The following is a 13,085-nucleotide window of genomic DNA, read 5'->3' on the forward strand; positions in this document are numbered from 1 at the left end:
ACCACATGTTGTTCGAGACGTGTGCTGAATCTGTTATGTAGTTGTCAATACCTTTATTATCTGAGTATGTGCTGCGTTTAACTCTATTTCCCTTATGTGGAATCTCGCTAGTACCACCTGACGTAACACCTGTTGCAGCCATGGGTGGGGGTATATTAGGTTTGGGTACAGCCAAAATATTGATAGCATAACTTTTCTGCCATACAAAGGCAGCCAAAAACCCGATGATCATCAAAATCCCTATCATCTTTATTACAGAGGCTAGTCTCAACGGCATTTTGCTCTTACCTTGCTGCAGTCCGGCAGCTTATTCTTGCGATGTTAAAGTTGCCCGCCTGAAAATTCTCAATAGGCTTGTTATTAGTGTTAGTTGTTGTTTTCAAGCTCTCCCTATCAAGTAGTCGTTCAGTGCCCAGGCGAAGAGCTGTTCCCACGCCAATCTAAGCGATCTGTCTCTTAGGGCAGGCAAGTGTTGGTGAAGATGGGGCATTGATTGTTCTATGGCCAAGATAAATGCTGTGCAGTAGACACGTACCCTCCTTCTTTTCAGGTACTTTGGCCTTTTTATGTGATAGACGAATTGGTGTGATAGATCTTCAGGGTAGTTATCGTCTGAGGGTAGCATCTACTCCTGGGCAATGAACTTTGTTAGTTATCTGTTTTCTTAGCAATACAATAATACGCGGTACCTGCATGTGCGAGAAAGAAAAAAGGAGAACATTCAAGTGTTTACATGTGTATATGTGCAAGACAATGTCCTTCAGTTGGGTGATTACTGTAGTGGGCAGGGGGTCGATGGGCAGAGGGTTTGGGGCTCAACTGGCGGAAGTCTCTTTACTCTTTGATCGTGTGACCATGGGGTGGGCGGTATGGGAATTACCAGTTTCTATTTCAGTAGTTGTCCCTGGGGAATCTGGGGGGTGGCGGGGTATGGAGACACTTAGGTCGTCAGCTGTGGTAGAAGTCTCTTCCTCCGTGGTTGACGCTGTTGCTGTTCTTTCAATGGCCCTGTCGGTGACGCTAGGGCGGGTCTGGAGTTTGCAGATCTTTACGTCGTGTAGGTGATTCCAAGCACGTTTGTCCTGCAACTTTACTGCTCTCGTAGATACCTCCTCTACCAGGTGGGGGCCGGTGAAGCGTGGGCTGTTCCACTTTCTATTGAAATTGGGGAGTAGCATGTGGTCACCTTTAGCAATTTTGCACAGTTTTTCCTTTTCCAATTCTCTATCCGCGTCTTCTTGTTGATCACTCTTAGACCCGCCCCGCGTGCGCTCGAGCTGTTGAGACACAAACACTACACTAGTAATCAAAGAAGACACATATTGGTACATTTAATCACCAAGAACAGTTGCAGTGTTTTCATAATCTGTGAATGCTCTTGATGTTGGCATTAGAGGAAGGCGCATTTGACGTCCGGTCACTACCCCGTGAGGAGTGAGGTGGTGGTCGGAGCCTGGTCTATTCCTCAGCTCAAATAGAGCTAGCGGAAGGCAATACAACCAACTCTTCTTTGTTGTTTGCTGTATCTTTGCAATTGCCTCCTTCAGTAGGCCATTCAGGCGTTCGCATAGACCTTTGGCCTGCGGGTGATATGCACATGCAAATTTATGCTTGATGTTCAGTAAGGATGTGATGTGCTGGAACATTTCATTAGCGAAATGCGGGCCGTTATCTGACCGCAGTACCTCGCACACTCTCCACCTGGGGAAAACTTCCCTCACTAGAAATTTAGCTGCTCTGAATGCATCTGGATGTGAGCAGGGTCCTGCCTCAATCCACCTGGAGAATGGGCATACTACTACAATCATATACCTATTTCCTTGACATACGTTGATCATATCAACATAGTCAATATGGATGTGCAGGAAGGGTCCCTCTGGCCGGGGTATAGTACCTTTTATCACTTTCAGCGTGTGACCGGCCGTAAATTGTTGACATGTGAGACAATTGCTGATAAAATTTGTCACATGGGAGTTTAACTCGGGACAGAACCAATCTTCCCTAATTCGTGCTGCAATAACTTCCTTGCCTGTGTGGGCTGGGTGGTGGAGTTGGCTCAGGACGGTGTTCAATAGTGCCAATGGCATTACCATCTTTCCAGTGTTACCTTGGCGCCATAGTGCGTCAGTTGATGACATTGTACATCCTCTTTTTACCCATATTTCTTTTTCTGCCATTGGTGCAGCCGCTTGTAACTCCATTATCTGTGTGGCTGGGAGATGGGTGTACCCTTCTCTTATCAACATCTCTTTAGCTATCCCCCTCCCTCTCCCTCTCTCTGACTCTGGGGGGTTCCATATCTCACCAAAATATGCAGCATACTTCGCATGTGCGTCTGCTGCTGCATTTCCTTTTGAGATATGATCTTCTCCATTAGTGTGTGCGGTACATTTGACCAAAGCTAATTCTTGGGGGTCATTTATTACTTCAATTAATTCAGCTATTAAGAGAGCATGTTGCACTGGGGTGCCGTCAGCTCTCCTAAACCCTCTTCTCCTCCATTTGGACAATCCTGAGTGGACAGTAGACGTGACATATGCGCTGTCAGAATATATAGTCACTCTTTTGTGAAAGCTTTCCTTCAACGCCAAGATCAGTGCAACCAATTCTGCTGCTTGAGCAGAGTAATGTTGTGGTAATTGTACGCATTTCACCGCCACACACACCAATTCCTCTGTCATTTTTACCACGGCTGCCCCAGTTCTCTTTATCCCATCACTTTGGTCTATTGTTGATGACCCATCAATGAACAAGAGCTCTCCTCCATCTAGTGCGTCCTCTTCAACTTTTCTAGTACATGAGTACATTTCGGTAGTCTGTGTACAATCATGTGCATAGTCTCCTTCCTCAATTACTTCCGCTATAAACCTTGAAGGATTAACTGTGCTGCATCTAACAATTGATAATTCTGGTCTAGATAAAATGATCTCATAACCTGACGCCCTCTGCATGGTTAGTGTGGACTTAGGCTTGTTCAATATTACAAATAGTGCATGTTCCACAAATAGTGTGGTTGGGCACCCCATTGTAATTGATGATGCTTTCTCTACCGCGAAGGCAGCTGCGGCGAGACCTTGTTCGCAAGGGAAATGTCCTAACATCACAGGGTCCAAGTGACCACTGTAAAATGCTACTGGTCTGTAACTCATGCTTGTTTTTTGAGTCAAAACACTGCTTTCATTACTGCTGAGTCGCAATGTGAAAATATAAAGAATTGTCGTTCATAATCTGGGGTGGCCAGTACCGGAGCTGTTGATATTGCATCTTTCAGTTCATCAAAGGCCTCTTTCATTTCCATTTTCCACCCCAATTTTTTCTCCCCTTTGTTAGCTTCTCTTAATGCCTCAAGTAGGGGTCCTATGTATGAGCTGTAATCAAATACCCATGCTCTACAGTAGTTGCACAGTCCCAGGAACTGCTGCAGTTCCCTCACTGTTTGTGGCAATGGCGTTTTTGATATTGCCTGTGCTCTTTGTGGTACAATATTTCTTCCGTATTGGGATATGAGCTGACCAATGTATAGTACCTGTTCCTGACAGTACTGTAACTTTTCTTTGTCTACATTGTAACCCTTTTCAGCCAATATTGTCAGCATCTTCAATGAGTCCTCTCTGCATCTTTTTTCGCTTGTGCTGCAAATTATTATGTCATCAACATACTGCAACACTGTGCTTTCCACTTCAATGTTTCCCAAGTCCATCTGTATTACTCTGTTGAAAATTGAGGGTGACTCGCAGTACCCTTGTGGCAATCTGGTGTGTTTCCATTTTGTGTTTCTGTACATGAAGCTTGTTAGATCTTGTGAGTCTGGATGCAGGGGTATTGAGAAAAAGGCATTTTCGAGGTCAATCACTGTAAATCGTGATGCCTCTGCTGGAATGCCACACAATATTGTGGCCGGGTTTGCTGCTATGGGGTATTCTGCTTCCAATATGTTGTATAAGGGCCTGAGGTCCTAGATGAAACGCCAAGACCCTCCTTTAGCCTTGCGCACTGGGTATACAGCTGTGCTACATGGTGATTCTGATGGTACCAACATGCCATTATTTATAAGGGCCGTTATTGTTTCATATATGCCCTCATCTGCCTCTTTTGATAGTGGGTATTGCTTCACTCTAGGGAGAGTATTGCACCTTTTTTCAATTTTATTCTCACTCCCCCTATACTCTTTATACACCCCACGTCATAGGGACTAGTAGTCCATAATGATTTTGCTACTTTTGCAATATCCTCCTCAAAAAAGGGAACTGGGGTGGATGTGGGTGCTTCAAGTGCCATTGCAATTTTCTGTGCCACTTGTTTGTATGTCACTCTTAGCCATATTTCTACACTCATCATAAATACCATTTCACCTTCTTCCTTTTCTTCTGAGAAGAGCTCCTCGTCTGACACCTGGGTGAGCCTGCATCCCTCAGCTAGGGCTATCACTGCCCTCCATGCTCTTCCTTCTCTGTCTTGGGCATGTACTGCGATATAATCAGCAGTTGCTATAATGCTCTCCATGCTCACTGAAATCACCTTTCCTTCTGGTTCATTGGCTGGTGTTTCTGGTCTAAACAAATAGGCTGTTGGCCTCCTCCAGATCTTTCCTTCTATTCCTGGCATCCATGCAAATGCCATGTCTGTTCCGTACTGGAACAGTTCACCATCTACTGGCTCAGCCCTAATCACTGCCTGTCCACAGTATGCTTGCATAATTTGTCATGCAGTGAACATGTTTATTCCTGGAGTGGAGCAAATTATGCCGTCCTCCGTAAAGGAGATCGTCATATTCAACCTGCTCATTATGTCTCTCCCAAGTATGTTTACTGGTGAGGCCCTAGAATATAAAAGCGGGATGGACATGTCATAATCCCCTATTGATAAGGGAATGTTATCAGTAAAGGGAACCAACCCCCTAGCCCCAGAGAATCCTTGGGTGTTCATGGCTTCACCTGACATCTTAAATTTACCTTCCCTTATGCAAGACCGGGTCGCCCCGGTGTCAACAAGGAATGATAATTTTTTGTCACCTATCGTTACCTCTATGCGTGGTTCCTCCGCACTATTAGGTGTTACCGACAGGATGGGACACACCAAGGCCGTCTGTGGGCTGTCCTATTGTGGGTATAATGATTGACCACTTCCTGTGTAAGGGTTGTGTCCCAGGACCGTCACCCTTCCCAGTTGTGTTTGCTGTAGTTGTGTATTGGTAGAGGTTATGTTATGGTCTTGAATTTGGGCAGGTTGCTGTACTTGCTGCACTTGGGGTTGTTGTGTTATCGCTACCTGTTGCTGTGGCAGTGAATATGTCTGTGGCTGTTGTTGTGTTACTAGTTGTTGCTGCACATTTCCCGGTTGCAGTACCTGCTGTTGTTGGATGTCCTGCTTTACCCTTGTAGGCCCTTGTTGTCCCTGTTCTCCCCATGATGGTGTGCCTGGTCTCATTCTACATGTGTGTGACATGTGCCCTAGTAATCCACAAATCCAACATACCGGTGGTTCCCTGTTCTGCCATGGAAAGCTCCCCGAATTGTCCTGGTATACTGGTTGCCCGGTGCGGTAGAAATTTCTGAATCCTCCCCCGCTGTTGTGTGTTATAGCCGTATCCCCTCCCCCTCATCGTTCCTCCCCTTCCCCTGTTATAATTATAATATCCAGCTCCTGGCGTTGAGTATCCTCCTCCCATGTTAGTCGTGTATGGTTGGGGTGGTGGCAGCTGTTGTGCTACAATCTGTGATGATTGTATTTGGGAGGGATCTTGTGCAGCCACTACTTGTGTGGGGTTTTGAGTCATTGTTGCAGGTGTAGTTATTAGTGCACCTTCCATCGTGTATTTAGTAAGTTTTTTTCTGTACCAATTTAGCCTCTTCTGCTTTTCTATCCTCTTCCTTTTGTTTCATCTTCTCTTGCCATGTCCTACAATGATGTACTATCGTCAGCTGTATTTCTGGCCATGCCTTTGCTTCCATCCCCACTACCTTCTTCAGTTGTTTCTGAACTGCTTCTGGGAGCCCTTGTATTAGTATATGATAGAATATTGCTGGTGTTTTGTCCCATTGTTCTCTAGTTTCCATACGCCACTTCTCTTGAATTTCCTGGATATAATCAACAGGATCTTCGTTCTCACGCATCTTGCGTGAGGTAATTGCTCCTATGTCTGATGTGTCTGGGTACTGTACCCTCAGCGCTTGCCATAATGCATGTCTGCAGTTTGCGAATGGTGCCCCGTCGTGTGATGTGTTTGTTATTGTGACCCCGGGGAAGCCTGCTCTCTTCCAGATGTCATCTGCTGCATCCCCCAATATTGATATTAGAAGGCCCTTGACATCCCCCACTGCCAGTTTCTGTCCTGCGGTGTGTTTTTCCATTTCATATATCCATTTTCCCGCACCTCCACTGAATAATGGGAGCCTGCACTTTATATTTTCCTTGTCTGCATGCTTCCAAGGGACGTATTGTGGTCTAACCCCTCCCCTCTCCAGAAGTGGCATTAAGTTGTGTCCTGTTTGACCCCCTGGGTTCCACAGAATCGAGTCTGTGCACCCCTCCTCTTCTTCCGTGTCTTCTACATCGTCAATTGGGTCCATATTTCCCCTGCTCGTAATTGTTTCTCCTCCATCTCTTCCCCTTCTTTTATCATTTCCTTTATTTAATGTGGGCGTGCGTATTCGTTCTCCCTGCCTGCGTCCAGGGAGGTCTCTAAGCCTGCCTGCATAGGGTGTCAGTTCGTGGGGGAAGGGTGCGAGTTTAGGTGGGCATGTTGCACGGGATGAGTGTGGGGTGGTGGAGCACGTTGGACGGGCTTATGAGGGTGTAGCTGCACGTGTCTGCCTTCCCGCCATTCCTCGCTCTTCCCCCTCACTTCCCTCCAGTTCTTCCATTCTCCTGCAGGTCCATGGTGATTCTCCATTTGTCCTGGTGATATACAATTTGTCTAGGCTTTCCCATTCACTATTTCTTCCTTCCTTCTCCATTCCTTCTTCTTCCTCCCTACAAAAGTCATCCAGGAATGGCAACCCCCAAGCTGTCTTTTTCCCCCTAATCGTTACTGTTTTTAAGTCTATTAGATCCGTTCCTCCCGTTTCTTCTTTACCAATTGCTCCCCTTTGTGCTGATGTTGTTGCTATTTCTGTGTCTCTGTCTACATACCTCCTTACTTCACTCTCCCCTTTCCCCTTCATTTTTCTCTGCTATTTCTCTAACAATTTCCTCTCTTTTCTTTTTCAATTCCTCCATTACTTCACCACTCATCTTTTCCAATATCCTTTCTTCTTCTCTCTTCCTTTCCCATCTCGCTCTTTCCCGCTCTAATATACTCTCTATCATCCTCCCTTCTTCGTATTTCTTTGTCGTTTCTGATAGTAGTCTCCTCTTCCATATTTCCATTTCTTTTTCTTTCTCTTCTTCCTCTCTTTTCTTGTCACGCAGTGCTGCTCTGGATACCCTTTCTGCTACTGCTTTTACCCTTTTGGCTTCTCTCCTTTGCTCCTCAGTTCGTTCCCTCATTTTTTCCAACTCATTCTTGATTTCTTTCCTTTCCTGTGCTCTCTCTCTTTCCTCTCTCTCGAGCTGCTTGATCAGTGCATTCTGCTCATCCCTTAATTCTGCTAATCGTTCCTCCAAAATCTCTTCCTTTTGTCGTAACAGCTCTTCCCCCTTTCTTTTCCCCTCTTCCCCTTTCATTTCACTCTTCCTGGTATCATCCTCGTCCATTTTCCTTACTGCCTCCTTATCTTCTCCTGTTAATGAACCTCGTAATTTTAATAGTACCTGCGCAGCTACCCACTCATCATGTCCTATTTCCGCGACCTGCTCTTCGCCAGTCCTCCCCTCCCCTGCGGGCATCTTCGTACGAGCTGATCACGTCGTACTAGTCTGCTCCCCTCCCATGTGGCCACCTGTAGCTGTATATGGTGGCGGGCTGTATGCCGGGTTCGTGTACCCCTCAGCTGCCCTTAATTGTACTATTTCTCGTAGTTCTGTTAAAGGATATAACCCCCCTTCCTCCTTTTTCACTACCTTCGCTAGGGGCATATTGTTGCTCTGTTCCTTTTTTATTTCCTTTTCGTTTAGGTTGTTACTCTTTTCTCCTCCCTCTTGTCTGTTCCCCGTGTTCTGTGTGCCTTCACTCTCTTTTTCCCCATTCTCTCCTTCCTCCTTAATCTTCTTCTCTTCCGTTGTTTCCCCCATAATGAACATTCCGTTTGGTCCTGGTCGGGACCCTTGGAACATCCTCCATAAGTTAAACACCTCCATGTGGTGTGTCAACTTCTTCCCCTTGTATGTGTTATGCAGATGGGTTAATAGTGAATGTTGGGTATATGGATCGAAACTGCCATTAGGCGGCCATGGTGTCGTCATTTTGTTGTCCGTCCCCTGTGTCCATTCTATGATGTATTTGATCAGTTTCTCCCTATGGGGTGACAGTGTTTTACATATGTGTTGTAGCGGGGTAGTGAGGGTGTTCCCCCACCCTCCCGATCCTGTCCCGCATGACATAGTAGCACTTCACTTGTTATCCTACCCCTATCTAGTAGCGGTTATCTTGCTAACAGTGTACGCTATACAATCTTAGATCTTTACCTGGCCCTGTAATTTTGGGGACTTGTGATTGTCCGCTAAGGAAAAATAGTAAAATATAGCATTTGCATTTGTATACTCTTTTCTTTCTTTTCTTCCTTTACCAAACACCTTTACGGCCCCCTGTGGCCGAGGCGCACGCAGCCCCCTGCGGCTGCGTGCCCCGTGTGACGTTCTTATACAGCCGTCCCACTTTCTTTTACCCCTCCTCCTCTTTCTTCACTTGCCGTGGCCAGCGTTCTCCATGCGCAGCCACGTCCCCCTTTTCACCCTCCCCCTATCTACTCGTTACCGTTTATCTCCGTCTCCACTTCCTCACCATAATTCTCTTCCCCACCACTCTCCTAAAGAAAAAATGCCTTGTGTTCGAGATATCCTATGAAAGCCCTACTGGTGACGTCACCGATCTCCTCCAAAACTACTGGTAAGTTCTTCACATGTTTTTAAAAGTTCAAAATACGCTTGTAATCTACCACCGTTAACCCCACAGCTGTCTTCCTGTCACACCTGGAACAAGGTAATCAACAATATAATCGGACTGCGCACGCTGCGTCGCCTCGCGTGTGATACGCCCCTCGACAGGAGGGCTTAACCAGCCAATTATCTTCCGTATTAGGCAACCAGCTAGCTACCGCCTACAGGGAAACGTCATCTATCTATCGAGTTTCCTGCTCGATCAATAGGGGTCCTCATCTACTCATTGATCAATAATCACCAAATCGTAGGAAACCGCACACACACACACCCTTACACGTGGTCGCGACCTAGGCCAATCAGTGTCTACGAGCGGCCGCACGTGATGTTTTCGTGCTCCGCCCCCTCCTCTTCCGTAACGTAGCGGACTGCTCTCGCACTTGTCCAGCTACCATTCACTTCACCGTCAACACTAATTTATCAAACCTTCACCGCGCACCTGTGTAACACCTCCCGCCTCCCGTATTCTATTCCTCCCCCCTCCCTCACAATTTCACATTGCTTGTTGGGCGTGGCATACTCACCAAGTTCTCTTGATGCGGGGCCGCTCGACTGCGTGCACCCCTCCAAGCGGCTCGCCACCTCCGCTCGTCTGGACCACGTCTGGACACTCGCCAACCGCGGGCGGGATACTTCTCAACCGGCTCCCGAAGGCCAATATCCGGATTGCGCTGTCTGGTCTTCTCGCAGTTCTGCGATGGTCCTGTAGTCCTCAAAAGGGGGCAGCGGCAGAGGGGGCCGCGCCGCCGGGCCTCCTCGCAACGGGAGCACTCGGAAAAATAAAATAAAAGCAGATCTTAAACAGATCTCAGCAGTGCCTCCAACTTGTCGGGGGGAAATTCTCCCGGGGTCGGCTAGGCCGTCCGCGGACCTGCGGGCAGGGAGGCCCCAACTCCTCCCGTGTATCCCAAAAATGAGTATGAGGCACACGCAAGAAGCAAGGTGATTCTGCTGTTTATTAAACAAAACGGCAGGGATGGGTCAAGGATCGTACGCGTCCGTCCTGACACTCTCTCCATTCGTGGGGCTCGCAAGCCCTTTTTACCTCAGTATGACGCGCTACTTGCGTCACCTGGGAATGTTAGCAAAAACCTATCGCCACTCTGGATTGGTTCCTCGAGTTGTAGGGTTAGTATAGCATACGTATAGAGAACGCTGTTAGTGGTTGAGGGTCAGTCAGGTGGTATTCTTGGGTTGTCCCTTCAATTAGATACATGAAAATTGTTACATGAAGACCCCTGAGGATTGGCTAATGTTAATGGCGTCAGTGATAAGAGCCCCATGTTCTGATTGGTCCACTCGCGAGCCCCCCAGTCTGGGACCATCGCTGTTCCCAGCTTGCGGTGCACCTGTCATTTGCAACAATGTATAACTATGGGTATGTGCAGACAATGCGAGGATTTGTTCATATGCTGGAGGGCAGACTACTCCCACCGCCGCAGATGTCCATTGAGTCGCTTAATTGTTGCTGCCTGCGTCTCAAAACGTGGGATCCAGGCGCCTCCTTCCTCCTGGACCTGGCACCCTGTCAGGTTCGGCTTGGTCACGTGAGGAGAGACCGTGGTTGAGGCAGAATTCTGCACATTTAATATTGCATTTTCCACTGTGTGTCTGGCTTAGTTTGCAGGTGTGACCTTGGCTTCGGCTTGTGGCATGCGAGTTTGCAACATTGTGCCCTTGACTGTCTGTTCTCGCCGGGCTCATTCTGCAGGGTCAGCAATTGTACTCGTGTTCGTTCAATGTTCATGGAGGCTCTTGCTTGCGGCCTACTTGGGCCTGGTGCATAGGTGGGGATGTTTGATGCACGCGCTTTAGGTTATGGTATCATATTGCTTTATCCCCAGTATCATGTCTTCGTTATATTTCTCATTGCAATGCATGGGGTAGGAGAAGCGTCAGCAAGCATTTTAGATGAGTTTGTTGTGCGTCTTGCGTTTCTGCATTTTGAAAAACCTATGTGAAAAATAATAAAGATGCGCGTGAGTGGGTGTGTCCGTCACCTACGTCATAGCACTGAATATGTTCTTCGTGTGGATTGGTGTGGAGTGTCCAGTGTGCATGTTTGCACAGGTGTGCTGACCGTTGGCTAGGTCGTCATGGCATCTCTAACGATGTGTTCATTTACTGTTGAATGGTTCAGTCGAGTTCATCCATGCCGCAGGTGTCGGCATGTGCAGGGCAGGCTGGTGGGCAGGCTGGTGGGCACATCCGTATGTTCCTGTACCAGGGTATTTGGTCGTCTGGTAGATAGGCAAACTCCTATCGTGTCGGGTGTCTGGGCCGCAATCCTCTAGGCCAGGGGTGTGAGGGGATTGGTGGGAGCCTTTTGTTCCATTCTCCCACTTCAACCCCTTCTCCCACATTTGTTATTACGGAAATGAAGCCATGTCTTTGGACAATAAATGTGATTATCACAAGATAGCTGAATAGAAGGCATAGCTTCTCATTACAATTTTGCTGGTATCTCGGCGGGAATTCTGGTGGAATACCGGCAAAACTGCCTTACGGTATCTGCCGCCCGATATCCCGGTATTACTGGGATAGTACAGGCAGGCGGTAAGTTCCCATTGCATGGAGCCCTGAGATGGCTGGAATTACCGGCACTGGGTTTCGGGCAGTTATTTTCCAGTAGGAGCCTGAACTACCAGCAGGTCAGGTCTGCTGGTAGATCACTGCCCCCACTGGCAAACCTGTGTTTCTCCGGCCTGGAAAAAATGCTGGTTTATTCAGATAATGTGCTTTAACACCAAACAATATAATATCACAACAGGAAACAAACATGCTTGCCCAGGCTCAAAACCTCAAAATACCCCCGAGTTTCGTTTGATAGCAGCTTTAACACATTTTGAAACATCATAAATAAAATTAATACAATTAGAATTCATGAGAAGCCACATGGCGTCCATTCAGATGCTAATATTGTTTTGATAAAATGAGGCCTATGCCATTTCCTTCTAAAATTATTCAAATTGTTGCCTATCAATAAAGAAGTACAATGTCCTCATGTTTACCTGAGGAGCATGCACATTTCTAATTCTTACCCTACCATGTAATATGGGCCTTGAGGGGATGCACGTGTAGCTAAACCATCTGTAAAATCCTCCTACACTGAGGAGGCTCAGGCGGAGGGGCTTATAGGACTAATAACCTCTGGTCCTTGGCCCAATGTAATTGAGAACTTTAGCGAAGCACCGTGTTAGGGAGATATTTCTGTTTAGTGCTGAATTCCTCCCACCTTAGAGAGCCCTAGCTCTTTCTGCTGAACATTGGGACTTTGTGTTTTAATTCTATGTGTTTTCTGTGTTTCTTTTTTCTTCATAGTCTGACAAACTCCATAGGCATCATCTTTACATTGTGACACACAGCACCTTCAGTGCAGTGACACAGGGAAGTATCTTAGATTTCCCAAAGGTTTAAATACCTTCTCTTGGTGAAACTACTGTTTCCAAGAACATTAAAGTGAAATTGACTTTACTTACATTTTGTAACTTTATAGACCCAGCACACACTATCTTACCATAGGGGTTGGGAGGGGGTTACTTAGTATCCACTTTGTCTAGTTTGTCATGTAACAATTTTATGTTACCTGTTCTACATTTAATGGCTAGTGGCAGTGGTTTACTATTTACTACCATTGTGTGTTTTTACCGTGGGCTGCGTTCGCAGCCATGGTAAGGCATACATGGGTTCAAATTTCGTCAATATGGCCCGGTCTTCTTTTTTCAACATTTTCAGTTGAAAAGGTCCTTCTTGAGATTTACTCTGCACGTCAAATCAAACCAGGTTTGGTCTCTTTGTTCATTTTGCCTTTGGCCCGCCTCTGGCTCCAGTATGTCTAGCTAGGGCTGGAAGTGAGGGAGGTGCCCGAAACTCTCTGTGCTTAATCCCCTTAGTTACAGGAATGCACCAAAAGGTGATTGACTTGCTGGCTGTTCGGCAAGGACAGCCACCCTGCTGTGTGATTGGCAGCTAGGCTTGAATGAATGGGAGAAACCTGCATGAAAGGCGCAGCTTTTTAGCTTGAAAGGCATAGTTGACCACTGGACAAG

The sequence above is a fragment of the Ambystoma mexicanum genome, chromosome 3q (genome assembly GCF_040938575.1).
Source record: "Ambystoma mexicanum isolate Mex_15411 chromosome 3q, UKY_AmexF1_1, whole genome shotgun sequence".
Lineage (NCBI taxonomy): Eukaryota > Metazoa > Chordata > Amphibia > Caudata > Ambystomatidae > Ambystoma > Ambystoma mexicanum.